Source organism: Schistocerca nitens, chromosome 9, assembly GCF_023898315.1.
Source record: "Schistocerca nitens isolate TAMUIC-IGC-003100 chromosome 9, iqSchNite1.1, whole genome shotgun sequence".
NCBI lineage: Eukaryota > Metazoa > Arthropoda > Insecta > Orthoptera > Acrididae > Schistocerca > Schistocerca nitens.
Window position 1 is genome coordinate 36,930,143 of NC_064622.1, and position 17,537 is coordinate 36,947,679.

The 17,537-nt window shown below is 45.5% G+C and overlaps 1 non-coding gene across 1 annotated transcript; it reads right to left on the bottom strand.

Moving 5' to 3' along the window:
* Window positions 1-17,243: 17,243 nt before the first annotated feature.
* On the bottom strand, window positions 17,244-17,317 carry Trnas-cga (transfer RNA serine (anticodon CGA)). The gene has a single exon. It is a non-coding gene; the product is annotated as a tRNA-Ser (tRNA).
* Between the last annotated feature and the right edge of the window lie 220 nt (window positions 17,318-17,537).

Here is a 17,537-nt window from a genome sequence, read left to right on the forward strand (position 1 = left end):
CTTGAATGTAAAGGTACTGCGGCTTATGATCCGTCTTTTCACCAGACGTTTGTGGGAAGTAATCGGGCTAATATTCATGTAAAATTGAGTATGCGCGTCTAGTCATAAGGGAAGGACGGATTTGACGTGGTGAATTCCGATTTCGACGCATTGAGGGGCATATTCGAACGTAAAGAATGTAGATTCCTTCCGTAAACAGCTGCAGAATATAGCAATGCTAGGATTGAAATGAATCTGCTATAATATACAAACAGGACGGGCAATACGGCTGTAACAAAAGTCACCCCATGGGCACTCCTAAGCGTATCCTCGCGTTTTCCTTGTTGCAGTAGCGATTCCGAAGTAGATTACAGTATACCAACAAGTATCGGTGATGTATTTCGAACCATTTAGTCTGCTGGTATCCTGTAGATTATTACATAGGAATGGACGCGTGTGCTTTATAATACTTTTTGAGAGAGTCTTGGCAGGCTGTAGCACCTTCTAGAAACACAGAGCGGAAGACTTAAACATCAAATAATTTCCTAGAACTGAGGAGAATCAAGGCACATGGCCGCTATGAGTGAGGGGGTACTATAATTTTTTCGGTGGCTTTACATATACAGGGTGTTACAAAAATGTACGGCCAAACTTTCAGGAAACATTCCTCACACACAAAGAAAGAAAATATGTTATGTGGACACGTGTCCCGAAACGCTTACTTTCCATGTTAGAGCTCATTTTAGTTTCGTTCTTCCACCTACGCTCAATGGAGCACTTTATCATGATTTCATACGGGATACTCTACCTGTGCTGCTAGAACATGTGCCTTTTTGTAACACCCTGTATAAACGATAACTGCACTGATGTGTGACATGTGTATATATTGCAGTGCAATTCTATTGTGGCTTATGTTGCGGTATGTTCAGAGGAAATGACTGTGTGTCCTGTCGTGAAGGGGGATATATTCAGCGCATCGATAGCTATAAAGGCATGAGAGAGATTTTACGTGAAAAATTATGTGCACTATAGATATAGAAATTTAAGACTGAGATTCGTTTCAGAACCACAGCTGTGAACAGGAGACATTCCAGATTGAAGCAGCAATCATAACATTTAATTGTAGTTCCACTGATCAATATGTGCCTGTTTTCCTACACTCTTGTGAGTCTGGAGAGGGTCGTAGAGAGCTTAGCATCAAGCAACCAGATGGAAGCCAGAAACAGTATGTCAGTTGATTCCTTTGTTCTGGGCTGAGGCTTACCCATCGTTTGTACACCAGTTTAGGGAGTCAGAGCTTCTTTCTCTTGGCTCTACGTGGATGGGTGAATTGTGAACTAATACTCAGTTTGTGCTGAGCCACCTTGGGATCACGTGTGTCGCATTCATAGTCTGCGGATATCTGAGAAGATTCAGTTTGACGAGTGTTTGTGCTGGGTGTATTGATAGCATTCGAACTCGTAACATACTGACCTTATAGGGGTGGGGGCCCTCAACAGCTGGCGGGCATTTCTCTGGATGACACGCGCTTCCGCGGCTGCCATGTTCAAATGTGTGTGAAATCTTATGGGACTTAACTGCTAAGGTCATCAGTCCCAAAGCTTACGCACTACTTAACCTAAATTATCCTAAGGACCAACACACACCCACAAGCCCGAGGGAGGACTCGAGCCGCCGCCGGGACCAGCCGCACAGTCCATGCATGACTGCAGCGCCTCAGACCGTTCGGCTAATCCGTGGAAGCTTTAATGGGGCACGTTCACGGTGGCAGTTGCCTCCGTTGGTGCAATACTCCGGCACGGTGCGTGTGGGCTTCCGGAAGTGAGCACGTGGGATGTGAGTGTTTTCAAGGATCTTAGTCATCTAGCCATGAATGGATCGTGTTTGTCAATACATCGCAGTGGTATCTGTTTTTACTGAACTATCACGCGGTAGACTTTTTACTCCCTCCTTCCTCATTCTGGTGTAGCTGAGAGAACAAGTTAAGTAAGGAATTCAATAGTACTTTTAAAAAAGAAAATACACTACGCAGACCTGTTGTGGTCGTGAACTCTATGACCGTGATGGTATAAACTCACGTCGAAATTAGAAATTGTAACTACCCTAAGTGATCAAAAGTATCCGGACACTGCCAAAAACATACCTTTTTCATCTTAGGTGCATTCTGCTGCCACCCACTGCCAGGTATTCCGTATCAGCGACCTCAGTAGTCATTAGACATCGTGAGAGAGCAGAATGGGGCGCTCTGCGGACCTCACAGACCTCGAACGTGTTCGGGTAATTGCGTGTCACTTGTATCATACGACTACGCGATATTTCCACACTCCCAAACATCCATAGGTCCACTGTTGCCGATGTGATAGTGAAGCGGAACCGTTAAGGGAAACGTGCAGCACAAAAGCGTACAGGCTGACCTTGTTTGTTGACTGACAGAGACCGCCGACAGAGAAATAGGCAGACATCTACCCATACCATCACAAAGGATTCCACACTGCATCAGGATTCACTGCAAGTACTATGACAGTTAGGTGGGAGGTGAGAAAACTTGGTTTTCATGGTAGAGCGGCTGCTTATAAGCCACACATCACGCCGATAAATGCCAAACGACGCCTAGCTTGGTTAAAGGAGCATAAACATTGGACAATTGAACAGTGGAGAAACGTTGTGTGGAGGGATGCATCACGGTACACGATGTGGGAATCCGATGGCAGGTTGTGGGTATGGCGAATGCCCGGTGAACGTCATCTGCCAGCGTGTGTAGTGCCAATAGTAAAATTCGGAGGCAGTGGTGTTATGGTGTGGTCATTTTTTTCATGGAGGGATCCTGCACCCCTTGTTTTGCGTGGCACTACCACAGTACAGGCCAACATTGATTTTTCAAGCACCTCCTTGCTACCCACTGTTGCAGGGCAATTCGGTGATGGCTGTTGCATCTTTCAACACAGTCGAGCACCATTTCATAATGGATGGCCTGTGGCGAAGTGGTTACACGACAATAACATCCCTGTAATGAACTGGCCTGCACAGAGTCCTGACCTGAATCCTACAGAATACCTTTGGGATGTTTTGGAACGCCGACTTCATTCTGGGCCTCACCGACCGACATCAATGGCTCTTCTCAGTGCAGCACTGTCATTCCCCAAGAAACGTTCCAGCACCTGATTGAACGTATGACTGCGAGAGTGGAAGCTGTCGTCGAGGCTAAGGGGATGCCAACATGATATTGAATTCTAGCATTACCGATGGAGGGCGCCACGAACTTGGAAGTCATTTTCAGCCAGGTGTCCGGATACTTTGAATCACATAGTGTATGATTTCATATGTCATTGCTTCCAATCCTGACATCAAATAATAGTGGATTTAGATTATTTAATGAAATTTCTCTTCAGAAACGTAGTACTTGTTGAAACACGCAAAGTAATGTGGAGTGTCGATCTTTTTTTTATTTCGAGTAGTTTCAAACTGTGTGAAGGAAATTGCTTAAATGCTATATTAATGATTTATTTAATATTTACTGTGGCATGTCTTCTGAAGCAAGATTTGTGACATCTTCAAGATTGGATACTCTGCACCATATGTAATAACTCCTGAAGCAGTTCGTGAAATGCAGCATGAGAAAAGTGCAAAGAAAAGCTGGAGAATTTTGGAGTCCATGGTGGAATGAAATACACTCCTGGAAATTGAAATAAGAACACCGTGAATTCATTGTCCCAGGAAGGGGAAACTTTATTGACACATTCCTGGGGTCAGATACATCACATGATCACACTGACAGAACCACAGGCACATAGACAGGCAACAGAGCATGCACAATGTCGGCACTAGTACAGTGTATATCCACCTTTCGCAGCAATGCAGGCTGTTATTCTCCCATGGATACGATCGTAGAGATGCTGGATGTAGTCCTGTGGAACGGCTTGCCATGCCATTTCCACCTGGCGCCTCAGTTGGACCAGCGTTCGTGCTGGACGTGCAGACCGCGTGAGACGACGCTTCATCCAGTCCCAAACATGCTCAATGGGGGACAGATCCGGAGATCTTGCTGGCCAGGGTAGTTGACTTACACCTTCTAGAGCACGTTGGGTGGCACGGGATACATGCGGACGTGCATTGTCCTGTTGGAACAGCAAGTTCCCTTGCCGGTCTAGGAATGGTAGAACGATGGGTTCGATGACGGTTTGGATGTACCGTGCACTATTCAGTGTCCCCTCGACGATCACCAGTGGTGTACGGCCAGTGTAGGAGATCGCTCCCCACACCATGATGCCGGGTGTTGGCCCTGTGTGCCTCGGTCGTATGCAGTCCTGATTGTGGCGCTCACCTGCACGGCGCCAAACACGCATACGACCATCATTGGCACCAAGGCAGAAGCGACTCTCATCGCTGAAGACGACACGTCTCCATTCGTCCCTCCATTCACGCCTGTCGCGACACCACTGGAGGCGGGCTGCACGATGTTGGGGCGTGAGCGGAAGACGGCCTAACGGTGTGCGGGACCGTAGCCCAGCATCATGGAGACGGTTGCGAATGGTCCTCGCCGATACCCCAGGAGCAACAGTGTCCCTAATTTGCTGGGAAGTGGCGGTGCGGTCCCCTACGGCACTGCGTAGGATCCTACGGTCTTGGCGTGCATCCGTGCGTCGCTGCGGTCCGGTCCCAGCTCGACGGGCACGTGCACCTTCCGCCGACCACTGGCGACAACATCGATGTACTGTGGAGACCTCACGCCCCACGTGTTGAGCAATTCGGCGGTACGTCCACCCGGCCTCCCGCATGCCCACTATACGCCCTCGCTCAAAGTCCGTCAACTGCACATACGGTTCACGTCCACGCTGTCACGGCATGCTACCAGTGTTAAAGACTGCGATGGAGCTCCGTACGCCACGGCAAACTGGCTGACACTGACGGCGGCGGTGCACAAATGCTGCGCAGCTAGCGCCATTCGACGGCCAACACCGCGGTTCCTGGTGTGTCCGCTGTGCCGTGCGTGTGATCATTGCTTGTACAGCCCTCTCGCAGTGTCCGGAGCAAGTATGGTGGGTCTGACACACCGGTGTCAATGTGTTCTTTTTTCCATTTCCAGGAGTGTATCTCATGCTAGTTCCTACGTCATATGCAAAGCAAAGTTGAATTCTTTCTCTCTCTTTGTTTGTAACGGTTTTTTTAAGAGCGTATGTCGAGTCAGCGGGCTACTAGTTTTGTGGCATTGTGAATTTGTGTGTGTGAGATTGAGACTGTATTCGCCTTATTTGCCCTACATTACGATCACGTGACCGGAAATTAATTATTTACTAACTTCAGCAGTTTTTCTGGATCGATCCTCAGTCAGACATTTGCCTAGGAAGGAATTCGTGCACGTGTCGATATTCCGCAGGGTTTAACTGGGAACACTGTTTTATTTGAGGCTCCGTCCAACCACGTCCAAGGGCTCATACAGGCCTGGCATTGGGAGGTCACAGGAACAGAAATTGAGAGCACATGTTTCTACAGGATTTCTCAGGTGTCAAGTATGAAAGGTATGCCGCCGCCTAATGCTTTTGTTTGGGGATAAAGCGTGACATCCGGTCTGTTGTCAGTCATGGGGCCCACCCTGACATTAGCACATAGCGTGGCTGCTGACGACCGGATCACCGCATTGAGGGGTCTGCCGGTGCACCCCGACTCCTGGCAGTCTGCCCAGGTGGCGTTCTGTGTGAGCCAGTGGACGGCACATGCTTTACGATCGAAAGATTTTTAGTATTGTAATAATGTTTGACGACTATTTCATGACGCTATTCTAAACTCAAAGGAGTCCGTGTTTAGGAGCTTATTGTGGCACTATAAACATGGAAAGGCATTTTGTAATCTGTGATGAAAAAAATGGTTTCCCTTCATTAAGGCCGGGAGATGGGTAGAACATTCTTTCCTGAAAGCGAATTAGATTAGTGTACACTGACGGATTTATATAAGAAGACAAAACCAGGAAAGACGTAAGGCAAGTTCATTGTAATGACTGTAATTTGTTCATTAAAAGGAAATTAAAGAAGTTGAGAAATTTTAGGGCACTCTCACTTCGGATATGGTGTATTGCTGTATAATGTTCTTAGGGAAGAATATCTCTATTATTTGGTTGCTATACTGGATACAATTTGACTACATTCATACGCTGAAATGTTTGGCAGTAGTTAACGCTCTGGTCTGTGTGTTCTAGTGAAGGAATACCGTTAAGCATTACCTGCGTTCAAAGGAAGCTGATTTAAACGACTGCAGTAAAAGCGTACAGCGGTTGAGGGCCGAGGCTAGCGTTTCTTCTGTGGAACCTAGCTGAAAACGTTGCAGACTGTCCAGTTCCTCTGGGTGGGGCCAGATGGTCTGCTGCAGCATCCAGGCAGGCTGACTAGGGCCATGGAGTCGCTGCTGCAATGGGGAGACCATTGAGGACCGGCAATAAAGCAGAGGATGGGCCTTTGTTAGGCAGGAAGCCGATGAGAAGGACATGTGTTTTTGCGAATTTCCGTGGGACAGGTCAGTGGCGCCCAGATGTCCAGACTCTGCTACAAAACATATTTGTGAAGGCACAAGGTTTTTGGGGAATTTATGATCATTGTGTGGAAAGTTCGAAATGGACACAACAAGGGAGATAACGATCATTTTGTAGGGGGCTCTGGTTCCACCCAGATCATGCTTTTAGGAAAGACACAGTGTAAACACGTGGGATTTAAAAGTTACTGGTTGGTCAAATCTGGGATATGCAGAGCAAGGGGCGGTCCTCCAGCTTTGAACGCAGCGCTCCAGCTCATGATCGGCTTGGGCTAGAGGGAGTGTAGTCTAAGATGTAAACGAGCTATGCCCCTGAGCTGGCGAGGAAAGCTGAGAGAAAGGGAAGAGGAGACTCTTGTACAGGTGCTTCGCAAGTAAAGAACTGCAGGTTTTTACCTAAACAGTGAGACTTGTGCCCTTTGCTAGTGTGCCACTTAGAGCCTGTGCCACTCACCATCTGAACTGTCAGAGGTACTGCTTCTAGAATCACACACACAGTGAGTGATGAGTGGGTGTACATATTTGTTTTTAGTCGGTCATCTTTACGTTTGACATATTCCTTCACGTATAGTCAAGGCACGGAGTCAAATTGATTTGGCAGACCAGAAAACGGGTCCACCTGCACTGGAATCCCCCGTGGTTTCAGAGGCTCATACGAAAGTAAATGTGTTCCGAATTAGCCGAATGCGAGACTGCGTACTTGCATTTTTCGGGCGTGTGCCATTAATAACAGATTGCTACTGTCCATGACTCCAGTCACCAGGCGTATCGCTGTGTCCTGCCTTGACCAGCAGGAGGGTAAAGTATTTGCTTCTACGGCGTAGGGCTCCAATATATGCTTCTCACCACCCTGTTCTTTGGAACCATATTTTTCTTTATGGAATATTAGAGTATAGATACTTGACTGTAGCGAAGTTTTTAGGCCATACCACGGATTCACGTGTACGAAGTCAGGTAAAGTAATTATTTCTGGTTAGTGTCGTGTGTTAATCCCAAGTTGATCACTTTGTTTACCATAGACCGCACATCATTGAAAGCGTTTGTCCAATAAAAAATGTTGTGTGTAGTTTCTTTAGACATTTTTTGTGTTGTGATGTTAATAATGAATAAATATATTGTTATTTAGCCCATAACTCATCCCAGAGTTATGATTAACATTAATTACGCCATTTTCACTGAAGTATTGATTGCAACTGAAAGTAGAAAGCTTGCACTTTTCGAACTCCTGCCAGGATCTAGGCCCTTGGCACTTCTGTGACGATGTCATTTAGCCTCCTTGCCAAACAGGTCCACATTATGTTAGTTGAATATATAGTTCAGTATAGTGTAATTTAGACACTTAGTTCTCTGATTGTTTGGTTTATGTTTTTATTTGTTTTATTTACAGTGTATTTGTGTCAGTGACTTCGGTGTCACATGTTAACAGTTTTCCCGTCGTTCCTAACGAAGTTATCGTATTATTTTTGTGGTGTTTATTATTGTATTTTATCTGTTTGATTGTTTGTTGATTCTGGATCTAGTGTACTATTGTCGTAGTCTCGGCCTGCGTACTGCTTTGCTATTTTTTTTTACGTCATTGTGTTGTGCTGAGTGTATCTTGAGAGTTATATAATACGGTTTTCCACGTGTTGCACGGATAACTAAAGTTTTTTTATGGATAGAGAATTTGAATGATAATGACAAGTAGGGCATGGAGACTGGGAGCGGGAAAATAAACCGTACGTTATGGAGGAAGAGCGCAATGAAACGGTGGAGGCACAGTTTGAAAGTATGGAGACGCTGCCTTTGAACGGTGTAGCAACAACGAAGTCGTACAACAAGGAAATCAGGGAGACGAAAGCGATATGGCTTTTCTTGAGGGGACAGGCAGTGTCAGATCGCGTGTGATAGAAGATGTGAGCGTACCACAACATATCGAAGCATAGGTGCTCATTAGAAATCCGGACAGAGAAGATAGGGCGGTATCAGAACGCAATGATGAGGACACAACACCACAGAAATCATGTATGAGTTCGGACGATCATGATACTGAGGAAAATGAAGAGGACTTCAATCTGATGGCATTTTTAATGGGAATGAAGAAGAAACTTGATAGACTAAAAGGAATGGAGGAGAAGATTAATGGGCTAAAAGTAATGGAGGTGAAAATTTATGAGGCGAGGACATACATAAAAAAATATCGGTGCTGAGATAAATCAGATGCGAGAGGAACACAAGTCATGAGCAAATAAACTCCAGGAAAACCTACGTAAAGTAAACACCGAAGGAAACAAATGTTTAATGATTGCACATGATGCTAATAAGACGGCAGACGGAGCCAGGACAGTAGTAACTTCCGCAAGGCGAGTAGCAGCCGAAGCATTGTAAACGAGTAAACGTACAGAACTGCAAGGACGAGAAGCAGTGATCAATTTGAACAAGAATGTCGAAAGGGTGGAAAAGCGGCAAAATGATGCGGAGCAGCGCATCAACATGAAAATAAGTGAAGCCGCGGATCTTCATGCGACAGCGGGCATGGACAAATTAGAATCTGAGCTGCGCAATTAGAGACTGTTTCGGACGTGATAACTGCAACTCCAGTGAGCGAGACTGAAGAGGTCCGGACTCTCCTTTCGTTCAAATCTCAACAAGAAGCTATCAACACGCCTATAGAGAAGAAACTGGATGAGGCACTAAGGAAACAATTTCAAATTCGACCAAGCACGAACGCAACAGAACCAGAAACCAATGCGGACGGGACGGATAACTGCGTACCGTTATCAGCGAGCACAGGACATCGTGAGATGAACGTCGCAATTTCTCGAAGCCGTGGAGGCAGCACAAATGAGGCAACGTCAACAACGTCAAACGAGGACATCCAAAGTACTGATATTTTCCGTAGAACGGAAGTTGTGGACGAAGCGCCATTTGATTTTCAAGTCCGAAAATACGAAATTTTCCGAGATGAGGGTAAATTTACTCACCCGTGCACTTGGATATCACAATTTGACGTCTCTTTACCTCCAAATTGGCCTTTAAAATACAAATTAGACTTTAATTGCGGACACTTGCAAGGGTCAGTTGCGGGGAAAATGCGCGGAATATCAGCGACGTGTAGAAGTTATCAGGAGTTCAGGGACAGCTTCCTAAATATCTACTGGTCCATGGAGACGCAAGAGTGTATAAAGTACGAGATTATTGTTGGCAAAGATTTCGAGAGTTCAGGCTACAAACCCAGTCAAGTTCCTGATTGACGAGAACCAGTAACTTGACGTACCATGCTCTACCGGTGAAATCATACGTCACTGTTACACCAAACTTCCGTCGGCATACCAACAAGTATTAGCTGGCAGGTGTAATGTGGAGTTCAGTACTTTCCGTAACACTCTTTACGAATTAGAGTACGTATTCCTAGCAGAGATTATCAGGGAACACAGAGGAAACTCCGACAGATACGTCGCAGGCTCTATGTCCCGTCCACAATATAACCATTACAATAATAGGAAGGGAACTGTCCAGAATAGAACGACTTACAGAAACCATTCACGGTCGGGAAATTTGGGGAATAATGAAGTGGAACACCGAAGAGACCGAATGGGAACAGCAATAGTTATATACTAAACAACAGAGACTGGAGCGGAGGAGGAATGAAGGCTACAGACCACAAAACAACGGATGGCGAAACCATGGCTCGGATTTTAATGACAATGGGAGATGTGCTCGTATGAACAGCGGGGAAAATGGAAGTGGATGTCAAATCGAAGAAATTGAGATTCGGGGACCGAACTCAGGACGAGGGGCGCGAGGAAACGTCAACCAACGTCAATGACTAGTTGAATAGGCAGAAGAGGCACAAAATGCATCTGCAACTGAACTCGGACCTAGCTTCATCAATGTTATTAGATATGACGATCTAGCCTAGGAACATCTCCCATTACTGCTACTGGTAAGAGTGAGGCATTGTTAGAATTTCAGTCCTTCGTAACATGTATCAGTTTTATAGATGTACAGATGGTCATCCCAGAGCTAATTACAATTGTGGAGATTATAAATGTACCGGCCGGCCGGAGTAGCCGAGCAGTTCTGGGCGCTTCAGTATTAACACTACACTGTCATACATTACAACACCTCACCACTACTTAAGATTATGAAGATTTAGCCACAGAAAATTAATCATTTTAAATTATTGCTGTAATAAAGTCAAAGAACACTTGTAGAATAGAATAAGATGTTATTTTTGTCAAAAGAACTCTGTAAACCATTAGATATTTTATTAATTCTTGGAGTAATCATGTAAAGCAATCGTTTAAAATTTCGTTATAGTTTTCACTATATTTATGCTGTAAACATATTTGTAAAAACACGGCACTGAACATTGTAAAAAAAAAATAGAGATGGGGCCCCTCCACGCCCGCACCAGCGTGGTGACCAAACCAAAAGTTCTACTGTCACCTCCGTTAAAACGTTATTTATCTAGTAAGTGGATCACAGGATGCTGGGCTGTGATGTTATCCGTGCGTCTGGGTAAGACTACGCATTAACACGGTCCATCAGGTGATAGATAGTGGACGAAACGCGAGTGAGGGTAGCGATTTGAAGAGCAGAGGGAAAAAAGCGCCAAGGCTCGTGCCGTGGGAAAAAACCTCTGCGACAGTGGGATGGGTAGTAAGAGCAGTAGTGGCTTACTAGCTGCGATAGTTCATGCAAGGTTGGATTTGTTAGTATGGATAATATGCATCATTACCGTGGCAAGCGATGGCGATGTATCCCAGTTGCTGCAACCGCTACATTCCTGGAACAATCAAGATCGTTATATAGTAGTGGGAGATCGGCCATAGATCATGTCACTGTGTGGGGGATGTGTGGAGCTTGTCTGCATGCAGTGTACTGTACGGCTTCCCTGCGTGGTGCCAGTTATTCGGCAGTGTATTCCAGCTGGATATCCAGTAATGGCGTCTGATTAACAGGGGCTCACCTGTACCGTTGTGTTTGCGTGTGCTTGGCCATAGATGTTAGGTTCTTACAAGTACGTCTTTTGGTCTTTTATGTTTCCATCTATGGTTGTGGTTGTAGTTCCCCAGATTCAGAATAAACGTGTTCTGCGAATGTCAGGAGTTTCTGTATAGTCTTGTGGTGAGTTTGCGGATTACCTCCGTGAGAGTCTCAAGTCGGTATTCCCGGTGAAGGTCCGCGATGGGTGTGTATCGTGGAGCATTGCTTACGATTTTGAGTACTTTGTTTTGTATGAGCTGCAGACGGTGCAGGCGTGTAGGCCCAGCGTATCCCCAGACAGGAGCTGCGTACGTCATCAGGGGTCGAATAAGTGTCATGTACATTGTAAGCATTGTGCAGACTATGGGAGCTGGGTGGATGGAAACGTATCAGACAGTTGGAGAGGTCGCTGACACTGAAGCAGCCATAGCAGCAGAGCAGACAGTGCGCCAAGGACTGAAGCGACCCTGAGAGCCTTGGGGGGTGGGGGGGGGGGGGGGATGCAGAAGGTGGGCCGCTGGTCGACATGATGTCATCGAGCTACTGAATGGAGGCAGGTGCGGCCGAGCCCTCGCGCTACAAGCTGTCAACAAAGGGCTGGTGCCCTGGTGGCACGCGAGCACTTTCGCCGCCACTTCTGACTCTGAGGTCCTGAGGGTCCTACTGCTGAATGGAAGGGCGAGCTCGCGCCGCAGCAGCGAGGCTACTGAGTGCTGAATGGAGGTACTTACGTCTCTGGAGACGCGGGTCAACGCAGAGCAGCAACGGCGGGAGGTGATTCACCTGTGTCCATCTACATCTACATTTACATCTACATGGGTACCCTGCAAAACACATTTAAGTGCCTGGCAGAGGGTTCAACGAACCACCTTCACAATTCTCTATTATTCCAGAATGAACACCTATATCTTTCCTCACACACAAATAAAGAAAAGATGTTATGTGGACATGTGTCCGGAAACGCTTAATTTCCATGTTAGAGCTCATTTTAGTTTCGTCAGTATGTACTCTACTTCCTCTATTCACAATCAACATGTGTGGGCTGACGAGAATCCGCACGCAAATGTGCATTCATGTCATCAACACAGGTTTTCTGTGAACGTTTGGGCAGGCATTGTTGGTGATGTCTTGATTGGGCCCCATGTTCTTCCATCTACACTCAATGGAGCATATTATCATGATTTCATAAGGGATACTCTACCTGTGCTGCTAGAACATGTGCCTTTACAAGTACGACACAACATGTGGTTCATGCACGATGGAGCTCCTGCACATTTCAGTCGAAGTGTTTGTATGCTTCTCAACAACAGATTCGGTGACCGATGGATTGGTAGAGGCGGACCAATTCCATGGCCTCCACGCTCTCCTGACCTCAACCCTCTTGACTTTCATTTATGGGGGCATTTGAAAGCTCTTGTCTACGCAAGCCCGGTACCAAGTGTAGAGACTCTTCGTGCTCGTATTGTGGACGGCTGTGATACAATACGCCATTCTCCAGGGCTGCATCAGCGCATCAGGTATTCCATGCGACGGAGGGTGGATGCATGTATCCTCGCTAACGGAGGACATTTTGAACATTTCTTGTAACAAAGTGTTTGAAGTCACGCTGATACGTTCTGTTGCTGTGTGTTTCCATTCCATGATTAATGTGATTTGAGAAGAAGTAATAAAATGAGCTCTAACATGGAAAGTAAGCGTTTCCGGACATATGTCCACATAGCATATTTTCTTTCTTTGTGTGTGACGAATGTTTCCTGAAAGTTTGGCCGTACCCTTTTGCAACACCCTGTATAGATGAGGAAGGTGGCAATTTAAGGAGACGGGACCTGGACAAACTGACTAGACCAGAGGTTGTACAGAGTTTCAGGGAGAGTTGCGAGGTGCCGGGGCTAGCATTGTATTTAACACTAAGTTCTTCTAGAATTTTCATATGTAAACGATGCTCTAAGCCCCCCACCCCCTTTTTCTAACTCCGACTTTTGCTGTTGCACATGGATTAAGAAGAAACGCGAACTGACTGTAATCGACCCCGCAAGTGGAGAAGAAAGGAGTTTGGCACCTGCAATAATGTAATTTGTTAGAAATTAATTAAATAATGGAAAGTTTCATTAACGTAGTGAGAAATGAAAGGTTTGCTCTACGATTAACAGAATGAAAGTTCTGTCCAAAATAACAGTTTGATTTATTATGACTAAACTCAAAATAATAAACAAAACACATGAAACATTTACAATACATTAAATTGGATAATCAAATAAATTCTGTGAAGGTGAAGTTGTCCATACACTAGATTGTGATATTTATGACGAAGTGGTATGTGGAGCCAATTCCTTGCAACTCAAATCTTAAGAGAAACACACAGCCAACCCAACATTAATTGCTGCTACAGTGGTGAGAACTCAGACAATGAACACCCAAGACAGAACAAAGTTAGAAAAGACGAACAGGCGCTCTCTGCTGATCTCAGATTATCACCAAGCAAAATTCCCTAAGCTGCTGGTGCTGCGGACATACATTACCAAGCTGTCTTCTTAACTGCAAGAACACGACCTGGTGTACCGCAAGCAATGGCTGGTTGCTTCGACGTCCCGTCGTGGTGATGATAATGTCGCGAGTATAGCCCGAAACAAATTATCCTGGTCTGGTTGTTCCAGACTAAAGACTTCCTATGAATACAAATGCGCCTCTGAGGGAGACGAAAAGGCTCGCCACACAATCACTGACGGTACAGTGACTGATTTTAACAAGCGAAGTCATACAGTAACTCTGATACAGTCAACTTTAGCCAAAACTGCACAAGACAGACAAGATAGGCCGCTTGTACGCAGAACGCTCAATTGCCAACTGTACTCGGAAAGTTACGTTGAAGTCGAAACTTCAGCAACTTCGTCAAACAGTTACAATCAAGTGAAAGTATATTAGACAGCCAACGGAAGGCAAGCCTGCCTGTCCAAAGCAGCTAGAGCTCAGTCTTGTAACCTACTCCGACCAAAAGGCGAGAGACGACTCTCTCAAGAGCACCTGTACAAGCTGAACACAGAACATTCCCGCCCCCACGACAGTGGCTGTGGTTAAACGTTCCAATCATCAACTCGAGAACCGGCAGAGAATTCCACTCTATTGCTGAAGCACTACCATTCCACCAATGGAGATTCTTGGCGCCAATTTCTGCGCCGATTTTGCTACGTCATGGAGCTATGCCCTGAGCAAGCCAATCACAGTTACGATTTTGCAGAAAACGCGGGAATTTGCCCGCCCAGACTGCCTGGGAACACAAGTCATTCCCACGCCTCGCTGGTAGCCCGACAGAAAGTGTTTTCGCTAAGTTTCTGCGAAGTAACGGAATCTCTAGCCCAGCCGCTCCTTCAGGCCCCTGCGCGCGTGTCTCCACTGCTATTATGACAATGTCGGCGTCTGGAAAGCATTCACTCGACTCCCTCACACCCGTCGGCTTAACCCCTTCAAGATCAGATGAGACCGCCTGTCACTGGACCACCCGTGTGACGAGAGACGCTGCGTGGGAAGTCCGCATGCAATTAGAGACGAAAATCTTTTTACTCAGAGTAAGATAGAAATATGAGAGGGGGATTCTGCCACCTCTCAGAGTATAATGGGAAAATGACAGGAATGGGGAAAAGAAATACAGTAGAAGAAGAATGGATAGCTTTGAGGGAGTAAGTAGTGAAGGCAGCAGAGGATCAAGTAGGTAAAAAGACGAGAGCTGGTAGAAATCCTTGGGTAACAGAAGAAATATTGAATTTAATTGATGAAAGGAGAAAATATAAAAATGCAATAAATCAAGCAGGCAAAAAGGAATACAAACGTCTCAAAAATGAGATTGACAGGAAGTGCAAAGTGGCTAACAGGGGATGGCTAGCAGACAAATGTAAGGATGTAGAGGCTTAACTCACTAGGGGTAAGATAGCTACTACCTACAGGAAAATTAAAGAGACCTTTGGAGAAAATATAACCACTTGTATGAATATCAAGAGCTCAGATGGAAACCCAGTTCAAAGCAAAGAAGGGAAAGCAAAAAGGTGGAAGGAGTATATAGAGGGTCTATACAAGGGTGATGTACTTGAGGACAATATTATGGAAATGGAAGAGGATGTAGATGAAGATGAAATGGGAGATATGATACTGCGTGATGAGTTTGACAGAGCACTGAAAGACCTGAGTCAACAAGGCCCCGGGAGTAGACAACATTCCATTAGAACTACTGACCGCTTTGGGAGAGCCAGTCCTGACAAAACTCTACCATCTGGTGAGCAAGATATATGAGACCGCTGAAATACCGTCAGACTTCAAGAAAAATATAATAATTCCAATCCCAAAGGAAGCAGGTATTGACAGATGCAAAAATTCCCGAACTATCAGTTTAATAAGTCACATCTGCAAAATACTAACGGGAATTCTTTACAGACGATGGAAAACTGGTAGAAGTGGACCTCGGGGAAGATCAGTTTGGATTCCGTAGAAATATTGGAACACGTGATTCAATACTGACCATACGACTCACCTTAGAAGAAAGATTAAGGAAAGGCAAACCTACGTTCCTAGCATTTGTAGACTTAGAGAAAGCTTTTGACAATGTTGACTGGAATAGTCTCTTTCAAAATCTATAGGTGGCAGGGGTAAAATACAGGGATCGAAAGGCAATTTTCAATTTGTACAGAAACCAGATGGCAGTTATAACAGTCGAGGAGCATGAAAGGGTAGCATTGGTGGGGAAGGGAGTGAGGCAGGGTTGTAGCCTCTCCCCGATGTTATTCAATGTGTATATTGTGCAAGCAGTAAAGGAGACAAAAGAAAAATGCGGAGTAGGTATTAAAATCCATGGAGAAGAAATAAAAACTTTGAGGTTCGCCGATGATATTGTAATTCTATCAGAGACAGCAAAGGACTTGTAAGAGCAGTTGAATGGAATGGATAGTGTCTTGAAAGGAGAATATAAGATGAACATCAACAAAAGCAAAACGAGGATAATGGAATGTAGTCGAATTAAGTCGGGTGATGCTGAGGGTATTAGATTAGGAAATGAGACACTTAAAGTAGTAAAGGAGTTTTGCTATTTCGGAGCAAAATAATTGATGATGGTCGAAGTAGAGAGGATATAAAATGTAGACTGGCAATGGCAAGGAAAGCGTTTGTGAGGAAGAGGAATTTGTTAATATCGAGTACAAATGTAAGTGTCAGGAAGTCTTTTCTGAAAGTGTTTGTATGGAGTGTAGCCAAGTATGGAAGTGAAACGTGGACGATAAATAGTTTGGACAAGAAGAGAATAGAAGCTTTCGAAATGTGGTGCTACAGAAGAATGCTGAAGATTAGATGGGTAGATCACATAGCTAATGTGGAGGTATTGAATAGAATTGGGGAGAAGAGGAGTTTGTAACACAACTTGACTAGAAGAAGGAATCGGTTGGTAGGGCATGTTCTGAGGCATCAAGGGGCCACCAATTTAGTGCTGGAGGGCAGCGTGGAGGGAAAAAATCGTAGAGAAAGACCAAGAGATGAATACACTTATCAGTTTCAGAAGGATGTGGGTTGCAGTAGGTACTGGGAGATGAAGAAGCTTGCACAGAATAGAGTAGCATGGAGAGCTGCATCAAACCAGTCTCAGGACTGAAGACCAGAACAACAACAGATGAGGAACAGCGAGGGGCCTATAACACTACCTTGGGGAACTCCAGAAATCACTTCTGTTTTTAAAATGAAATTTTCACTCTACAGGGGAGTGTGCGCTTATATGAAACTTCCTGGCAGATTAAAACGATGTGCCGGGCCGAGACTCGAACTCGGGACCTTTGCCTTTCGCGGGCAGTGCTCTACCAACTGAGCTACCCAAGCACGACTCACACCCCGTCCTCACAGCTTTAATTCCGCCAGTACCTGGTCTCCTACCTTCCATGTCTCCGCAATATCCTTTCATCCAGGAGTGCTAGTTCTGCAAGGTTCGCAGGAGAACGTCTGTGAAGTTTGGAAGGTAGGAGACAAGGTACTTGCGGAGTTAAAGCTGTGAGGACGGGGCGTGAGTCGCGCTTGGGTAGCTCAGTTGGTAGAGCACTTGC